This window comes from Pan paniscus, chromosome 17, assembly GCF_029289425.2.
Source record: "Pan paniscus chromosome 17, NHGRI_mPanPan1-v2.0_pri, whole genome shotgun sequence".
Lineage (NCBI taxonomy): Eukaryota > Metazoa > Chordata > Mammalia > Primates > Hominidae > Pan > Pan paniscus.
The window spans coordinates 79476688-79497936 of record NC_073266.2 but is presented as its reverse complement, the minus strand read 5'-3'; the positions used below and the strand labels follow the sequence as shown (position 1 = coordinate 79497936).

General features: G+C 38.7%; 1 pseudogene; it reads left to right on the top strand.

The window, feature by feature from the left end:
- The first annotated feature begins 490 nt into the window (after positions 1-490).
- Positions 491-20840, top strand: LOC100991572 (ribose-5-phosphate isomerase-like; annotated as a pseudogene).
- Positions 20841-21249: the final 409 nt, after the last annotated feature.

Below are 21249 nucleotides of genomic sequence, written 5' to 3'. Positions count from 1 at the left end.
GCCACAAATACATAAGATACTTAGGGGTAAACCCAACTAATGATGTATAGGACCTTTGATGTAAAAATTGAAAAACAAGTCTGAAGGATTTAAAATAAGACACAAATAGACTGATATTCTTGTTATTGAAGGAAAGAACCAATATTATGAAGCTAGCAATTTTTCCTGAATTAATCCGTAAACTTCTAAAAGAAAATACAGGGGAGTATCTTTATGACCTCAATATGGCAAAGAATTTCTTAAGACATAAAAAATACAAACTTAAGAAAAAAACATTAGTGAGACTTACAATGCTAAAGCTAAAAACTTTTGTTTAACGAAAGACATCATCACAAAGTTAAAGAACAAGTCCAAAGTAGGGGAAGATATTTATAAAAGATAAACAGCTGGAATTTATAGAGCGATCCTAAACATCGACAAGAGAATGATCCTCCAATAGAAAAATGGGCAAAGCCTAACAACCTGGCAATACAGAAAGAAGGAAATCAGAATGGCTGAGGATCATGAAAAGGTGCTTCCCCCAACCTGCTACCAGAAAAATGAAAATGAAAGCAACCTTGTGACATCACTTCATCCACATCAAAAAGGTAAACATTTTTAAAGTGTGATGATGCTAAGTACAGTCATGTGTCACATAAGGACATTTTGGTCAACGACAGGCCATTTGTACGACGGTGGTCCCACAAGAAAATAATAGTGTATTTTTACGGTACCTTTTCTATGTTTGGATATGTTTAGATACACAGATAGTTAGTATTGTGTTACAGTTGTGAGATACACAGATAGTTAGCATTGTGTTACAGTTGCCTGCAGTATTCAGTACAGTGACATGCTGTACAGGTTTGTAGCCTAGGAGAAATAGACTATCCATTTAGCCGAAGACTGTAGTAGCGACACCATCTAGGTCTGTGTAAGTGTACTCTGTGATGTTCACACAATAGCGAAATCACCTAAGGATGCATTTCTCAGAATGGATCCCTGCATCCCTGCTGTTAACCAAAGCATGAGCATGACTGTATTAGTGAGGGGGTGGAGCAATATGGACTCTCATGTACTGCTGGTAGGAACATTAATTATTACAACTACTATTGAGAGCAATTTGGGACCGACTAATAAAGTTGGAGATGCACGCAGGGACACGAGAACTAGAATGTTCACAGCAACATCATGTGTAAAGAGATGTGTGGAGTTACATGAATGCAGATAGCGTATGAGAAACCCCTCCAGAGGCACAATTTTATTGATATTATTGTTCAAAAGGAACAACCACCCACTAGAAAAGGGGGAGGTTCTGTTGCTGCAGAATTCAAGGAGACAGGGTTCTAGGATAAATACATTCAGAGCCACAACCAGGTCCAAGACAACTGTTTATCCTGGTGGCTGGAGGTTTCTGTCAACTCATCATGAAGAGACATTTTGTAATTAAATAAGAAATCATGGATGTAAAACATGCTGAAATTATGGATGATATTTGCACATATTGTAAAGACTTGATGAATCTGTATGTCACCTATAATATTCATTTTCAGTTACTTCCCTTAATTCTAAAGCTTGGAGTTAGGGTGTGGTTAGAATCCCATTTAGTCATGATTGGAGTAGAAACCCCTGAACTGAACTGGATCATGGAGTGTGATTTTGTTGCTTCTGTAGGCCTGTCTTGCTAACTACACACAGTCTCTATAAAGATGCTGATCACGGATGTTAACACTGATGGACTTCTCCCAAAAAAAGGTCTCTATCCAGTTATTCATTCCCACTCATTCATTCACGCACCCATTCAACCCATCATCACTGAATATTTACGACATGATAAAGATTACAACGAAGTATATTTGGGCGCTAATTTTAAGAAGCTCAGAGTCATGTGAGTGGGAAAGAAAAGCACATGGATGAATCATTGCAACACAAGACATTAACTGCTATGAGAACTGTGGGAGCAAAGTGCTTTGACAGCCGTAGAAGGTCCTCCAGAGATTGAAATAACTGAGTGGGTTCTTGTAGAATGAGCAAAAATTGTGTGGCGGGGCCCAGAGTGTTACCATATTTGCATGTGAAAAGCTGTTTCCAATACTTTGACTTACGATTTCTCAGCCTTGGCACTATTGCCATTGGGGGCCAACTATGTCTTTGTTGAGGGGGGCTGTCCTGTGCATTGTCCCACGATAAGCAGCAGCCCTGGCCTTACCCACTAGATGCCAGTAGCACCCCTGCTTCCCCTAGTGAGTTGTGACAACCGAAAATGTCTCCAAGCATTGCCAAATGTCCCCATGGGGCGGTCAAGATTTTCTCCCCCTACCCTTGTCAAGAACCACTGCTTTAGCTGATGCTGTTGTTGTTTCTGCTGTTCTTCTTTCTTTATTTTTTTCCCCAGGTATCTCTGTGCATTATCCAATTGGAGAAAAGATTTTTTAAAAATTCACAATGCGTTGTATCTCAGTTTTCTTTTATTTCACTTTCCATTGAATTGGGCTGAACTGGGTTCCTGCCTTGTACTGCTCATGTCATCCCTTTAATTTGTCTCTCTGTGTTCCAGGGGTAAGTCCAGGCTTTGTGGTTGCCTAATGGACTGGATCCTGGATTCTTGACCGCAAGTTCAAATGCATGAGCACAGCTCCTCTCTGTTTTCATCTTGCCCATCTTCAGGAATATATTCTCTATTCTTTTCTAGTTTTGTTTTCTTTTGTTTTGTCTCCTGTTTTGTTCTCCAGGCTGGCAGAGGCTATTTATTCTGCTTCTATTGCTGTAGGCAGAAAGCGATAGCTTATAGCCAAAGTGCTGCCATAAAAACTTCCCTGCTGGGAACAAGAAGCCCTTTTCTCTGGCCCAGGGTATTTCTCTCCAAACTTCCGTTTCTCTCACACTGCTGGGCCAGGGACAAAATGGCCATATTTAATATGCAAACGCTGCAGGTCACCCCTCTAATGGCAGTTGTCCCAGCAGAAAAGCCCTTCTTAGCTCCATTAAGTGGTTTGGCTTCTTCCCTTCTCACTGTGTGTGGATTACTTTTACACTTCCAAAAATCCTTATGAAAACACTCTTAATCATGGCAACAAAAAAGTCAACACAATTGATCATTTTGGCAGGTTCTATAGGCCTACTTTTAAAGTCCAAATACTCAAAGAGGTTTAAGTGCTAAAAAAGAATGCACTCAAAAAGAAATGGGAACCTCCATGAACATGACCTGTATGTGTTCTTATTTAATTAATATTGACAGAGCTGGGGTGGGGCAGAACACAGAGGAGATGGGTGACTGCAGGCTTTTCTTTCTTCCCACTAACATACGTATTACTGAACCCAGTCCTTCAGAACTCCGGTATCAAAGCAAGAACAATCTATTCATTTTTAGGTCAGCGGTTCTCAAATTTTAGGGTGTGTCAGAATCCCCTGAAGCACAGTTTTAACTGGGCACCACCCTCAGCATCTCTGATTCGGCAGGTGCTATGGACCGAATGTGACCCCCAGAATTCATATGTTGAAGCTCTCACCACCCAATATGATGCTATCTGGAGGTAGAGTCTGTAGGGAGGTGATTAAGGTCAGATGAGGCCATAAGGGTAAGCCCTAATCCAATAGGATTCCTGTCCTTATAAAAAGAGGAAGAGAAACCACAGAGCTCTCTCTCTTCAAGTGCATACAGAACAAAGGCCATGTGAGGCCACAATGAGAAGGCAGCTGTTTACAAGCCCAGAAGAGAGCCCTTACCAGAATCCAACTCTGATGTCAACTTGATCTTGGACTTCTCGCCTCCATAACTGTGAGAAAATGAATTCTGTTGTTTAAGCCAACCAGTGTGTGGTATTCTGTTGTGGCAGCCTGAGCCGAGGAATACAGTGGCCTGGGCTGTAGTCTGAGAGTCCGCATTTGTAACAGCTTCCCAGGTGAGGCTGCTGCTTATGTGGTTGCTCCAGGGCCCACACTTTGAGAACCACTGCTTCACCTCTTGCTGGTCATCAGCCATGTGATAGACTGGAGTTGTAATCCAGATGCCTTTCTTTATGACCTGTTGTATTTTATCCCTTTGGAATTTAAATGCAAATCTTGGGCTTAAGAACCAACAGACCCTGTTGTTTGCTCCTCATGCTGTGTCCTTTGAAAAGACATCCTTCTGTCTCTTGCCTCCTTCTCCTGGGGTGCTGGGAGAAGAGCCCATAGAATTTTGGTGTCAGGTTGTTAAGACACAGAGTAACCAATGAAAGCAAGAGAGATTGCCACTCTATCTTTTTTTCTGATCTACAGTAGAAAATTTGGGTTTCTTAGGTAGACATGCACCCAGTGGTAATTTTTATGTTACATAAAATCATGTATACACACACACATTCTGACAATGGAAAAGAAAATGCTGCTCAGGGGTAGAGTGGAGTTCCAGGGAAGTAGATCATAATTCATATCTGATTTTCTGTCTGGTTTCATTTCTGACTTGTATTTTGGATTTTATTCCATCAAGTGGAGGCTCCTGTTTGAACACTATTACCTCTGGTACCCATCTTTATTTGGTGACCAGTTTCACCCTCACCTTGCTTTTTGATCTCTTAAGACCTTAAAGGAAAAATAAAAGGAGTATTTTTGATAAAAGAAAAGGAATTATGGGCTTCAGGAGGTGTCATACTTAAAGCTTTTCCAACAGGCTGACAGGATGAATTGCTTAAAAACGCTGGGCCTGCTGATCTTATAACACTGAGGCAGTTTTCACAGATATTTTCAACAACTGGGAGACACTGGAGTGGGTTCAGTAATTTATATGTTAGTAGAAAGAAAGGAGAGCATGCAATTGGCTCCCTCCTTTGTGATTTATCCCCTCCCATCTCTTTATATATAGATAAAGACAATCGACTTTTATATATCATATATTAATATATTATTATATGATATATATGATATATGCTTTATATTATATTATTGTATAATATATATTATATTATTGTATAATATATCTTATATTATTGTATTATATATTATATTATTGTATAATATATATTACGTTATTGTATAATATATATTATGTTATTGTATTATATATTCTATTATTGTATAATATATATTGTATTATTGTTTAATATATATTATATTATTGTATCATATATATTATATTATTGTATCATATATATTATGTTATTGCATAATATATATTATGTTATTGCATAATATATATTATGTTATTGTATAATATATATTGTGTTATTGTATAATATATAGTGTTATTGTATAACACATATTATGTTATTGCATAATATATATTATGTTATTGTATAATATATATTATGTTATTGTATAATATATATTATGTTATTGTATAATATATATTATGTTATTGTATAATATATATTATGTTATTGTATAATATAATATATTATGTTATTGTATAATATAATAAATTCTGTTATTGTATAATATAATATATTATGTTATTGTACAATATAATATATTATGTTATTGTATAATATATTATGTCATTGTATAATATAATATATTACGTTATTGTATAATATAATATATTATGTTATTGTATAATATAATTATTATTATACAATAATAATTATTATATAATATATAGAAATTATAATTTATATATATAATTTATAATTTATATATCTATAAAATATAATTTATAATTATAAAAAATAATTATTATTATATAATATAATATATTATATTGTATAATATATTATATATTATTGTATAATATATTATATATTATTGCATAATATATAATATATTATATTATTGTATAATATATAATATATTATTGTATAATACATTATATATTATTGTATAATATATTATATTATTACATAATATAATATGTTATAGTATAATATATTATATTATTTTATAATATAATATGTTATAGTATAATATATTATATTATTTTATAATATAATATGTTATAGTATAATATATTATATTATTTTATAATATATTCTATATTCTAGTATAATATATGATATATGATATTCTAGTATAATATATAATATATGATGTTATAGTATAATATATAATATATTATATTATTGTAAGATATATAATATATTATATTATTGTATAATATATCATATATTATATTACTGTATAATATATAATGTATTCTATGATTGTATAATATAATATATTCTATGATTGTATAATATAATATATTCTATGATTGTATAATATAATATATTCTATGATTGTATAATATATAATATATTATATTATTGTATAATATATAATATATTATATTATTGTATAATAATATAATATATTATATTATTGTATAATATATATTATAGTATAATAATATAACATATTATATTATGGTATAATACATAATATATTATATTATAGTATAATATATAATATAATGGTATAATACATAATATATTATATTATAGTATAATACATAATATATTATATTATAGTATAATATATAATGTATTATATTCTTGTATCATATATAATGTATTATATTATTGTATCATATATATTATATATTATATTATTGTATAATATATACTATATTATTGTATAATATATACTATATTATTGTATAATATATACTATATTATTGTATAATATATATTATATTATTGTATGATATATTATATTATTGTATAATATATACTATATCATTGTATAATATATATTATATTATTGTATAATATATGATATTATTGTATAATATATATTCTATTATTGTATAATATATAATATATTATTGTATAATCTATATTATATTATTGTATAATATATTCTATATTATTGTATAATATATTCTATATTATTGTATAATATATTCTATATTATATTATTGTATAATGTATAACATATTATTGTGTAATATATTATATTATTGTGTAATATATTATATTATTGTATAATATATCATATGTTATTGTATAATATAATATATAATTGTATAATATATATTATTGTATAATATAATATATTATACAATAATATATATTATACAATAATATATAATATATAATATATATATTATATATATTGAATATATTAATATTGAAGGAGGTTGGGTGTGGTGGCTCATGCCTGTAATCCTAGCACTTTGGGAGGCCAAGGCGAGCACATCACCTGAGGTCAGGTGTTCAAGACCAGCCTTGCCAACATGGTGAAACCCCGTCTCTACTAAAAATACAAAAATTATCTGGGCATGGCGGTGGCCACCTGCCATCCCAGCTACTTGAGAGCCTGAAGCAGGAGAATCACTTGAACCTGGGAGGCAGGGGTTGCAGTGAGCCAAGATCGTGCCATTGCACTCCAGCCTATACAAACAGAGTGAAACTCTGTCTCAAATATATAATATATTATTCAATAATATATTATATATTATTGTATAATATATAATATATTATTGAATAATATATTATAGATTATTGTATAATATATAATATATTATTGAATAATATATTATATATTGTGGTATAATATATAATATATTGTTGTATAATATATAATATATTGTGGTATAATATATAATATATTGTTGTATAATATATAATATATTGTATAATATATAATATATTGTTGTATAATATACAATATATTGTTGTATAATATATATTATTGTATAATATATAATACATTATTGTATAATATATAATACATTATTGTGTAATAGATAATACATTATTGTATAATATATAATACATTATTGCATAATATATAATACATTATTGTATAATATATAATATATTATTGTATAATATGTAATACATTATATTATTGTATAATATATAATACATTATATTATTGTATAATATATAATACGTTATATTATTATATAATATAGAATACGTTATATTATTGTATAATATATAATTCATGATATTATTGTATAATATATAATATATTGTATATTGTATAATATATAATATATTCTATATTGTATAATATATAATATATTGTATATTGTATAATATATAATATATTGTATAATATATAATATATTGTATATTGTATAATATATAATATATTGTATATTGTATAATATATAATATATTGTATATTGTATAATATATAATATATTGTATATTGTGTAATATATAATATATTGTATATTGTGTAATATATTATATATTGTATAATATATAATACATATTATATCTTATATATATCATATATTGTATAATATATAATATATTATATCTTATATATCATATATTATTATATATTTGAGACAGAGTTTCACTCTGTTTGTATAGGCTGGAGTGCAATGGCACGATCTTGGCTCACTGCAACCCCTGCCTCCCAGGTTCAAGTGATTCTCCTGCTTCAGCCTCTCAGGTAGCTGGGATGGCAGGTGGCCACCGCCATGCTCAGATAATTTTTGTATTTTTAGTAGAGACGGGGTTTCACCATGTTGGCCAGGCTGGTCTTGAACTCCTGACCTAAGGTGATGTGCTCGCCTTGGCCTCCCAAGGTGCTAGGATTACAGGCATGAGCCACTACACCCAACCTCCTTCAGTGTTAATTAGGAAAACATGCAGGTCACATTCACGGAGGTCTGTAATTTCTTTATGAGTGGACTCTTTTTTAAAAGTCAAAAGTCTTTTTTAACCTTACAAAAGTTAAAACTCTTTTTAAAAGTCTTTTGTTAACATTTCCTTTTTTAAAAAGATGAATTAGAGCTTTCCTCCCTATGGCAGGAATAGGTGGGCATTAGTTTCCCTCTAAGTGAACAATTCTCCCAACAGGGAAACCTCCAAGAAAATAGATACGTTATGAGCGGAAGGTGTCCGAGTTACCAGTGGAGTATCCGTGCAGGTCTGCAGCAACTTCAATTCTTGCCTCTTCAGAAGAAGGAATTTGACTGAGGGACATAAAGCAGAAGAGATTGAGGCGAGATTCAGAGCAGGAATGGAAATTTATTTAAAAAGGTTTTAGAACAGGAAAGAGGAAAATTCACTTGAAAGAGACCCAAGTGGGCACCTGAAGGTCAAGTGCCGTGTTTAACCTTGATTTTAGGACTGTATAGCCTTGCCTCTTTCCCATGATTCTTCCCTGAGGGTGGGCTGCCCGCATGCGCAGTGCCCTCCTTACCCTTGGGAGGTGAGCACGTGCAGTGTGTGTAGGAAGCTGCATGCATGCCCATCTAAGGCTTTTTTTTTTTTTTCTTTTGAGATGGAGTTTCGCTCTGTCACCCAGGCTGGAGTATAATGGCGCCATCTCGGCTCACTGCAACCTCTGCCTCCTGGGCTCAAGTGATCCTCCTGCCTCAGCCTCCCTGGTAGCTGGGATCACAGGCATGCACCACCGTGCCCAGCTAATTTTGTGTTTTTAGTAGAGATGGGGTTTCTCCATGTTGGTCAGGCTGGTCTCGAATCCTGACCTCAGGTGATCTGCCGGCCTTGGCCTCCCAAAGTGCTGGGATTATAGGCGTGAGCCTCTGCGCCCGACCCCCATCCGAAGCTTTCTTCCCCTTTCCGGTGGAGTGCCCCCAGAAGGGCATATTTTGCCATTTCGTCTCTTACTGCGCATGCCTGGAAAGTTGCTTCCCTTGATGCCTGCATTCAACGAACACTTTAACATTCACAGCTGTGGATTATCAAGAGATTGTCTCTCCCTGGCACCCTGGCACTGGCTGCATTATCACTTTTAGAGAGGCAGTGTGACAACTGTCGAACCATCGCCTGACATGCCTAGTGGGTCGGGGAGAAGGGCCGTCTCCTACCCGGCTCATGCCTATCTCACTACCTGTAACAGACACACACCAGTGATTTCTATACTTGATTATTGAAATCCTTTCCTGAAGTTCAGTTCTCCTTCTTAAAGACTGTCTGAGCCAATACCACATGATCTCACTTAATGTGGACTCTAAAAAAGTTGAAGTCATAGAAGTAGAGGGTAGAGTGGAGGTTACCAGGGCTAGGGTGACAGGCTGGGGAAAGGTGACATGTTGTTCAAAGGGTACAAAGTTTCAGTTCCACAGGAGGCATAAGTTTTACCCAGCTTGGAGAGTACAGTTAACAGTGATGTATTGTTTATTTCGAAATTGCTAAAAGAGTAGATTTTAAATGTTCTCAATACAAAAAAATGGTAAATATGTAGGGTGAAAGATATGTTAATTAGTTACTTATCCCACCATATATACATACATCATAACATGCATGTATACATGTTATGATGTATCATAACATCACTTTGTGCACCATGAATATATATGTCAATTAAAAACAAAATAAAAATTTTAAAATAAAAGTCTTGGGATTCAGTGGATTTAAACTGATATTCTTTTATTAAAACATGTGGGCTAGGCTGGGCGTGGTGGCTCATGCCTGTAATCCCAGCACTTTGGGAGGCCGTGACAGGCAGATCACTTGAGGTCAGGAGTTCGAGACTAGCCTGGCCAACATGACAAAATCCCCTCTCTATTAAAAATATACAAATTAGCTGGGTGTGGTGGTATGCACCTATAATCCCAGCTACTCGGGAGGCTGAGGCAGGAGAATTGCTTGAACCTGAGAGGCAGAGGTTGCAGTGAGCTGAGCTTGCACCACTGCACTTCAGCCGGGGCGACAGAGCAAGATTCTGTCTCAAAAAAAAAAAAAAAAAAAAAAAGAAAGAAAAAGAAAAGAAAAGAAAATATCTGGGCTAATAATACTTAGAGAAACCTAGGGGAAAAAATGTCCCAATACCTGCTTTAAGCTTTGGAGTAATGTTCTCCTGAGGGCGGCAGAAGCAACAGCATAGTTGAGCTTTCAACCAGCATTCTAAAGCCGGTTGAGGAAATGTCCTGTGAGTCCTCTACACAGAGTGACCACTTACAGAAAACCTCTCTCCTTTGTCTGTTTCCTGTGCCTTCTGCTCCAGGTGGGTGTTCCTGCTCATGGTTCTTTCATGCCATCCCTTCTTTCCCAGACTCCTCTCCCTCCTTATCTTCTGACCCACAACCCTCTCTTCATTTCTCAGCCCTCCAGAAACCCCCTGGAGATAAGCTAAAAATAACATGTTTCTTCTAAAGGGAAGGATATACATTCAAGAAAGAAAAAGAGAAAATTTAGAGTGCGAGGGGGCAGAGACAGAAATTAAAAGAGGGGGCGTACAATAGCCCCAAAGTGGAAACAGCCCAAACTTCCAACAACAGATAAATGGATAAACAAAATGTGGCATATACATACAACAGAATATTACTCAGCCATGAAAAGGAATGAAGTGCTGATACATGTCATAATATAGGCGAACCCCAAAATGTTATGCTAAGTGAAAGAAACCAGACACAGAATGCTACATATTTTATGATTCCATTTATAATAAATATTCAGAATAGATGTATCCATAAAGACAGAAGGCAAATTGGGGTTGCCAGGGATGGGGTGTGGAGGTTGGGGTGGGAGGAGATAGGATATGGGTATGGGCTTTACTTTGGAGTGTTAGAAATGTTTTGGAACTAGATAGAGATGGTGGTTGTACAGCATTGTAGAGGCATTAAATGTCATAAAATTGTTGGCTCTAAAATGGTGAATTTTATATTATATAAATTTCATCTCAGTAAAGTTAAAAAAATTTATAAAGGGGAGAAAGATGTGTCAAAACTTCCAATTCCACTTCTTTTAGATTTCATAACCTTCACATTGGCCTTTCTCCTAAATTGTGTCTCAGAGAAAGTTTCACATTTAATTTAGATACTAAGCCCCACGGATTGGTCCTGGGTTGACCTCCAAATCTTGTTAAGTATTGAATCAGTCTTCAGTAAAACAGCCCTAATAACGATGGGAAGAATAAAGTCATCCTGTGAGTCAGTGAGAGGACTGGGAATGGATCCCAAGGAGCATTACCTTGCAGTCTCTTCTAAATTCTGTTGATATCTCTCCATGTCCCTGAAACTCCTGACATAATGGAAAATGACTTGTCAAATGATGTCATCCACCCAACCAGGAGAAAAAGCTCAGAGGAGCCTCGAACATAGGTTACAGATTGCCACGTCCTCTGGAGGCTGTTGCATTCAGATTTGATCGTGCTGTTGGCAGAATTATGAAGCAACGTAAAATTTGTCTGGGCTGCTCTTAGCTCACTCTTTTCTGTATCCTTTGACCCTCTCTGGGACCCTGGCTTCTAGGCTCCAAGCACCTGGACAGAGCTTCTACCCCTCTACCTCTCCTTTTATTCTTCCATCTATACCAGTATTTAGAAAGGTGACATCATTTCTCCCTGAGAATGAATTTTACGTAAGCATCTCCTACTAACATTGTTGAAGATATGTCCACTTCGTCGTGAGCCCCAGATATTTTCACAGGGTTGCTGAGCATTGTCAGGACCCTCAGTCCATCTGGTGATCTGCCTGGTGTGTTCCAGGAAGACACACTGGAGTAATTCACTATTGCAGATCACTGTCAAATATGAAGTCTAGGTACCACAGAGAAGTAGTAGTCAGGGTACCCTAGCTGGTAAACTGACTAAATAGATTGAATTGTAGAAAAATACAGATCTACAAAAGTGATTAAGGTTCTAGCTTTAACTTTGCCCAGAGGCAAATTGCTGGGTTTCTGTGCCTAAAAAGGATCAAAGGACCAGTTGACTCAATGGTGCAATTTGCATTAGGTCCATTTAACTCAAAAAAACATTTTACCTTCAAGGAGTTTATGAGTCATTTCTATATTCTCTTTCCAACATCTATAATACCCTCCTGTAATATGCTCTCACATTATCCCTGCTTATTGAGATCACAAGAGGGGCCACCAGGTGATGGAGAGCTAAACTATAATCAGAAAAACGTATCTCTGTACTTGCAGGTAATACAGATTTAGCACCTCACTTGGCTGGCCAACCTCTTTTTGCGACTTCAAAATCATTCAATACTATCCATTTTCAAGGAAATGGGGAACACTTCCAAGTTGTTTGTTATTACCATGTACCTATCAGAGTCCCCACTTTCTAGGAACACAAGGTGTTATCAGTGTCAGATGATCCAATTCACAAGTGGTTGTTAACTGCTGGTCAGCTGAAGATGTCACTGATGCTCTGTCCATTCTTGGGCGCCTCTCAGGGACTTCAGCTTGCACTGCCCATTCAAGTACCAACCACGCACCATAGAATGAGAAGTTGGAGGGAAAATATTTAGGCCTACACTTTGCTCCTAATTTTCTCGTGTTTTAAATGCAAACTAATGGAATCTGCAAGAAATATCAGCAAAGTAAGTATGCAAATATAGTTGCCAGAGGCCTTTTCAGGATCCTTATCCTTTCAATGAGACTTAGAACACGCCTCTGTCATTTCCTAACATTTTGGTTTGCTGGGTTTTTATTAACTACTTGACATCGATTTTTAGAAATCTTCTTTGGGGGTAGGGACTACATTTTTTCCACTTCTTATTTTCAATATTTATTTTTCCATTCTGAAGCTTAATCTCAGGGGGAAGTTCCTTGGTCAGTGTTTGGGAAAATTACTTTTGGGGCTGTTGCCAGACCTCTGGGTGACTTTGAAGTCCAGACAGCACCAAACTAAACATGGTCATAGCCCTTTTGCTGCTATTTGTGTAAGTGTCTGTTGCATTGGGTGCCTCTGGGCAGGCCCAGGGAAACTTTGGAAATTAGATTGATTCCAGTGAATAAATTAACTCAACAATATTGCACAGATAAAATCAACCTGATTTTGATGACTCTGGAATGGATGAACATTTGTAAATATGCCTTTACATCTCCAAAATAACATGGGCTAAAGAGGTGACAGAAGTCATTACTTTTAAATCTTCTATCAATATCATTTTAGGAGATTTTAGGAGTCAAACTGAGGGATAATAGTTTGGAAAGTTTTGTGGAATTTTTTGTAAGGCTAAATATCCGATATTGCCAAGGGGTGTGGTGGGGCTGATACATGAGGATGACTTACTAGGGGAAGTTCAGCTCCTTTTCCAGGTGCCTAAGACATTACTTTGACAACCTGTTGAGGAAATTAACCCATGACATTGGTAACAGAGAAAAGATCGAATGCACCACCCTTTTTTCATCTGTTTAACCAGGCCCTCTATTTGTCTTATATTTGTTTCACCCATCTGCACTCTGTAATGTAGATTGGTACTGCTACTGTTCCTCACACTCCAAATCTTTGACACTGTTAAATCTTGAGAGGATAAAATAGCTCTTAGACTCCATGAAGGGCAATGACAGAATTGGTATGGTTACTACCGGGTATTCAGGGAAAGTCCATATGTATAAAGATTTCTCCATGTTTCTGAGCTGTGATCACCATGATTTTGTATTTAGTAATAGACCTAGTATAGTATTTATCTTTTGCTGCATAACAAATTGTCCCGAAACTTAACAGCTGCAAACAACAGCAACCATCCATTATGTCATAGTTTTTGAGAGTCAGGAGCGAGGTGGTTCTGGCTCAGGGTCTCTTATATTGTTGGCCAGGGCTACAGGCATCCGAAGGCTTGAGTGAGGTTGGAAGAAGATCCACTTCTTTTTTTTTTTTTTTTCAAGATGGAGTCTTGCTCTGTTGCCCAGGCTGGAGTGCAGTGGTGTGAGCTCGGCTCACTGCTCAGCTCACTGCAACCTTCACCCCCAAGGTTCAAGCAGTTCTCTTGCCTCAGCCTCCCAAGTAGCTGGGATTACAGGCGCTGGCCACAATGCCTAGCTAATTTTTGTATTTTTTTGTTTGTTTGTTTTGAGACGGTGTCTTGCTCTGTCGCCCAGGCTGGAGTGCAGTGGCTCTATCTAGGCTCACTGCAAGCTCTGCCTCCCGGGTTCACACCATTCTCCTGCCTCAGCCTCCTGAGTAGCTGGGACTACAGGTGCCCGCCACCACGCCCGGCTAATTTTTTGTATTTTTAGTAGAGATGGGGTTTCACCACGTTGGCCAGGCTGATCTCGAACTCTGGGCCTCAAGTGATCTGCCCGTCTCAGCCTACCACAGTGCTGTGATTACAGGCATGAGCCACTGTGCCTGGCCTGTGGAAGACCCACTTCTAAGAAAGCTCACTCACAGGGTTGGTAAATTGATGCTGCTTTTTGGCAGAAAGCCTCACTTGCTCACCATGCAGAATTCTCCATGGGGTACTTGAGTGTCTTTGTGACATGGTAACTGGGTTCTCCCAGAGTGAGTGATGGAAGAGAAACAGAGGACACAATGTCTTTTATGAGCATGGATGCCACGGACCATCAATTCTGCACATCCTTTTGCTCCGCAGGCCAGCCCTATTCAATGTGGGAGAGGAGGACATGCCAGGAGAAAAAATCATTGAGTGCCGTCTTGGAGACTGCCTACCACACCTAGAATTACTCTGCCATGATACCTTGGACCAGGTGGAGTCTTGGGGAGCTAGGAAGGCATCTGTTTTTTGTGGCTTCTTTGTGGACTACAGTCTTGCCTGCTTCCTAGGCCTCTCCCTAGTGAGGTCTCCCTGGCTGGCTGTCTGCTTTGTTTCCAAGCCTTTAGAAATTTCTCCTATGGGCTGGGCATGGTGGCTGATGCCTGTAATCCCAGCACTGTGGGAGGCCAAGGTAGGTGGATCACCTGAGGTCAGGAGTTTGAGACTAGCCTGGCCAACATGGTGAAATCCAGTCTCTACTAAAACTACAAAAATTAGCTGGACATGGTGGCACACACCAGTTATCCTAGCTACTCGGGAGGCTGAGGTGGGAGAATCACTTGAACCCAGGAGGTGGAGGTTGCAGTGAGCTGAGATCATGCCACTGCACTCCAGCCTGGGTGACAGAGCGACACTCCGTAGGAAAAAAAAAAGAAAGAAAGAAAAGAAAAAAGAAATTTCTCCTATGGCTGGACTTCAACCTTAAAGGTCCCCAGAATCAGCACATTGCAGAGATGGAAAGGTCAACAGTGGTCTGATTCCCTTCTTTTATTATAAGGAACTATCATTATTTACAAGGTCAATCTAAGATAGTTCTTAGACAGATCATCTGTAATAACCTATAACCTGTGGCTCAAAAGTGAGGGGTCTGGAAATTTCCCTTAGTGATTTGGGCTACTAAGATCCAGAGGGTTGAGAGTTGAAGAGTTACCCTTATACTCCTTCTCTCCTTATTTTAATACTGCGTACTCACCTGTACACCTAGACCCTTGTCATTGTATGAATGAATGAACAGATAATTGATTTTCAATAAGAAGATGGGAAAATTGCTGAAGACCTTTGATGCCAGGAGTGTGGAGAAGGGGAAGCACTGAAGAGAGGTTTGTCCCAGTATATGCTCCTCCCACTAATTTGGCAGGGATGTGGGTTATGCCAGAGACTGGAGGAATAAGTGGACCAAACCTCTCTTACTCAAATCCTCCCTTCCTTGGGCTTCACTGTCAAATTTCCAAACCAACCATCTTTTCCAGAAAGGGTCCATAGACTGGGCATGGTGGCTCACACCTGTTATCCCAACACTTTGGGAGGCCAAGGCAGGCAGGAGGATGTCTTGAGCCCAGGAGTTTGAGACCAGCCTGGGCAACATAGGAAGACCCCATCTCTACAAAAAAAAAAATAAAAAAATTAGCCGAGTCTGGTGATGTGCACTTATAGTCCTGGCTACTCTGGAGGCTGAGATGGGAGGATCACTTGAGCCAGAGAAGTCAAGGCTGCAGTGAGCCATAATTGCACCACTTCACTCCGGCCTGGGTAACAAAGTAAGACTCTGTCTCAAATAAATAAAAGAAAAAGGTCCATAGGATTCACTGCTCCTTAGTCCTCATGGCTGTCCATGTGTGCATAACTTCCGGCAAGGTCAACTGAACCGAAACAGAAGTCATTTCCTTAGGCGTGAAACAAATAAGGCATGAAAAACTAAAAGGTAAACAACTGTATTTTTTTGAGGGATGGGACTCTAGCAAAGTATCAGAATTAAGGCAGGCCTTTGAGGTTTTCTTTCTTTAAAATGATGCTTGATTGATCTCCTCAGTCTATACTTTGTGAACACAGTGTCCAATGCAGACAGCCTTGCTCGCTTCATAGAAAAAAACCACAGCTCTTCTCATTGTGGCTCTAGCCTATGGAGTGATGATTCTCCCTATGTATGTTCTATCTGGGCCAATCCCAGAGAAGTTTAAGACACTGTTGTTCCAGGGGAAGAGAGATAAAATAGCTAGCATGGATGATTTATACCTGGAACTCATTAAATTTGTTTCCTCTTCTACATCTAAGCTAGCCACGTATTTTTTGCCGTGGTTTGCTGGCACATGCCAGAGATAACCCCTCTCATAAAGAACTTTGGAACTATGACTTGAAATAGTGCAGACTTGCATCATTTTTAGCAGTTTGGCAAAGTGGCTTGAAAAATGTGAGTACTTGAAGATTTCAAACTGTTGGCAATAATAGGATCTTCTGTTTCCAGGAACACTCTCAGGCTTTTAGGTCTTGTTGTTCTGCTTAAATTATACCAGGTACTAGCCATATTTCTAAGAGTATTTCCTAACATGGGGTCTAAGGATTGTTGTGTGTGTGTGTGTGTGTGTGTCTGTATGAGACAGAGGAAGATACAGAGACAGAAAGAGACAGAAAGTTGGAGAAAAAGAGACGAAAAGAGACAGAGAGGCAGAGATAGAGTCCTCACTCTTGACTGCAGCTCCTGAAAGAGTTCTTAGAAGCAACTGACACTATTGTCGGAGCATCAGAAATTGGAGTGGGAGAATTAGGTGAAGGCTGAATGAAATGTCAGAGAAGGTTGTAAGGACAGAAAGCAGTCATTCACATTAAGAGGTGAAGGAATATTGTCATAGAATAAAGGGAAGGAAAGATAATTTAAAGAAAACAATAGAGGTCTTAGACAATCTGCTTGATGATCAAGAATTTCTGACAGCAAGAAATAGAAGAATGTACACTTCTCAGAAAAGAGACCATTGGATTAGCATAGAAGGAACCTCCCAAGTTCTTCTGAAGGATGTGGCCCCTGCCCAGCCAATTGGAAGAGAACAGCCAAAAAGTTTCTTTGTAGTAGAGGATGCACTGTGATCTCAAGAAACAACTCGTAGCTTCTCTCTAACTTAGGGGAACACAAGGAATCCCTGAGAAACCTAGAAGAGCTGATTAAGCTGAGTCACAGCAGGATACAGTGGCTCACGCCTGTAATCCCAGCACTTTGGGAGGCCGAGGCAGGAGGATTACTTCAGTGGGAGTGTTTGAGAGCAGCCTGGGCAACATAGGGAGACCCCATCTCTATAAAAACAAAACAAAAACAAATATTGATTATAATCATGTATGTGCATGGTAGTGCACGCCTGTGATCCCAGCTACTTGGGAGGCTGAGGTGGGAGGATTGCTGGAGCCCAGGAGGTCAAGGCTGCTTTGAGCCAGGATTGTGCCAATGCACTCCAGCCTGAGCAACAGAGAGATATCTCGTTTCAAAACGAAAAAAAGAAAAGGAAAAAGTTGAGTCACATTTATGACAGGCTGGAGGAATGAACAAAGAAAAGCTAAGAAAAGGGAAAAGATCCAGGGATGTCTGATGTAACCATTCACGTAAGCCAATGGGTGCCGCCAGTGCTCATAAAGACAATACCTGCCTCATCTCAGATGAAAAAATATGGCGCATGAAGACATAAGTGTTTGTATTGTTACATAACTAGTACATGAGCATCATTCTTGTCTTCCCATAGGGTTTGGAGGACTTCATAGTGGTAAGCATGTCACAAACAGATGAGAGTTAGTGAGCACCTCATGCATAATCCATCCAGCATCACAGGCCTCGTCCCCTGCCTGCTTCCCTCCACAGCCTCGAGAAAAGTGAACAGCTCTCTCTCTGCTGCTCACACCAATTGGTGCTCCTGGGGTAGCAGATGACTAGACAATGGAAATATTTTATAGATCCTGTGATTTCAAGACTAGAGAAAGTAGATTTTTGAAGATGAGAAATCACTTAGAGGAAGTGACCAGGGCTGGTCGGCTTTTTATGGTGGTTCCTTTGCCCCCAAAACCTCTGCCCCTGGTGTTGGTTTATGAAAAATCACAACAGCAGGGATTGTTTGGGATAAGACGTGTCTTCTAGGGGCAGGATGTGGCAGGCTATTAGTCATTCATCATCAGCGTGGATCGGCTGGTGCAGACTGTTTCCTCTATGAGAGCTGATAGTGGTTGTACCGACGCAACGGACGTTTGATTTGAAAGCAACTGAGGAGCAATTGGGTGATTGTGGAGCTTGGAGCATTTTGAAGGGATGAGAAGGGGTGGGATGCTTCAGTGGGAGCTAGAGAGCAGCTCCCAACCGTGGAGACTAAGAATTGAGGGAGCAGGCCAAAAAGAACAGCCCGAGAAACTTCTCCAGGCCCTAATGTAATGGGACGACAGAAATCACAGAGCAGACACCAGAGTGAGGCATCAGGAGGCAGTGCCCTGGGCCCTTCAGCAACCTCTACAGGCGGCTGCTGGTGCTGCTCTGGGGTGGGCTGGGGGTGCATCCTCCAGCGGAGGTGGGAACAGCTGGAACCTCCAGGGCTCCCACGTGCAGCTCTCAGGGCATACACAGTCCAGGACCTGCTGCAATGCTGGCAGCAAAAGCACCAGCTATGGGAACTCCAACAGCATCTACCTGGCCCCCTCCATGATGTCCAAGGCCAAGGAGGCTAAGAACTGGCGGGACACGGGGTGGTGGAGAACCACATGAGGAATAACCAAGTGCTGGGAACTGGAAGTGGTTCTACAAGTGTCCATGCTGTGCAGCGAGTAGCTGAAAGGTGAAGCAGGAGATTCTGACCCGGTCTGCATTCCCACTTCCCTCCAGGCCTGTCAGCTTCTTTCCCGTCATCAGGAAAGATTCAAAGAACCCTGGGGATCAGTGGCACAAGGGAATCCCAGTGGCCTTCGTCCCAGTGAGCTGAGCTACGAGCCAGAAGTTTACGGGTGTGGTTGAATTCCAAATGGCTGTCAACAAGGCAGGTCCAGTGGTGACAGACAATGGGAATTTTATCTTGGACTGGAAGTTTGACCAGGTACATAAATGGGGTGAAGTGAACAGAGCTGCCAGAATGGTCCCACATGTGGTGGACACAGGCCTGTTCATCCACATGGCTGAGAGAGCCTACTTCAGGATGCAGGATGGCTCAGTGAACAGGAGGGAACAGCCTTTCTGTTGACCTTGCAAGCAGCAGAGTGTCTTCACCCTCGAACCACAGGTCACAGCCAAGGGGGATGTTTCTTTCCAGGGGCCTTTGCCTTCATGTGTCTGTGCCAGGGTGGACAACTGGCAGAAGGGAGAAGGCAGGGCAGTTAAATCCAGTCTTCTGAAGTATTGTTATTAAGTATCTTTTTTTTTTTTTGAGGTAGGGTCTTGCTCTGTCACCCAGGCTGGAGTGCAGTGGCGTGATCTCGGCTCACTGCAGCCTCCGTTTCCTGGGTTCAAGCAATTCTCGTGCCTCAGCCTTCCGAATAGCTGGGATTACAGGTGCCCACCACCATTCCCAGCTAATTTTTGTATTTTTCGTAGAGACAGGGTTTTGCCATGTTGACCAGGCTGGTCTCGAACTCCTGACCCGAAGTGATCTGCCCGCCTTGGCTTTCCATAGTGCTGGGATTACAGGTGTGAGCCACTGTGCCCAGCCTGTTATTAAATATCTTTTAAAAGAGAGAAATATAAATATATATTTTTACTATTAAAGTATTCAGGGTTTTTTAATAAAGATAAAAAAAGAGAAATCATAGTGAGGTCTGAGGACGGGTTTCCTGAGTTCTGCGCTTGGAATAGTAGTGGGAGTTAGGGTAAAAGAGTTCACTTTAGGAAATCAGAATTTAGTGTTTCTTCGCTGCAGGACTCCTCTGAGACTTTAATATGCTAATGAGCATCATGCATATCCAAAAAAGACTGCAATATAAAGTGTGTAACAAGTTTATTTTAGCAAACATTTGAAGGGCATCTCAGGGGATTAGTGGTCAACAGGATACATTTTCGACGAATAAATTCTTGTTTATTTGAAACGTCGACATCTAAAATCTTGGGCCGTATTTTCACCTCCGAACTTCAGGTGAAAAGGTGGTGTTAGTTAGGCCATCTGTTTTCTTTCTAATTCTGGAATCTATACCCATAAGAAATGCAAGCAGGTACCATCTGAATGAAGATTGATGGGGCAATGGAAGGAGGTAGGAAAGGCAGCAAAGGCAAAAGTCAGCATTATGAAATCCCCCCAATGCCAAGTGACTCTGAAAAACAGGAGGGGAATGCATTTCCTCCTGCACTCCTCATTCCACAGCTCTGGGACCCACAGATCAGAGCACCCCATGCTGCAGTAACTAACTTTTCCTCTCCACTGACAATTCACAGACCTGCCCAGCATGTCTCTGTTAAGTCCTACAAGTTTTATCTCCTAAATGGCCCTTGTATTAGCCTG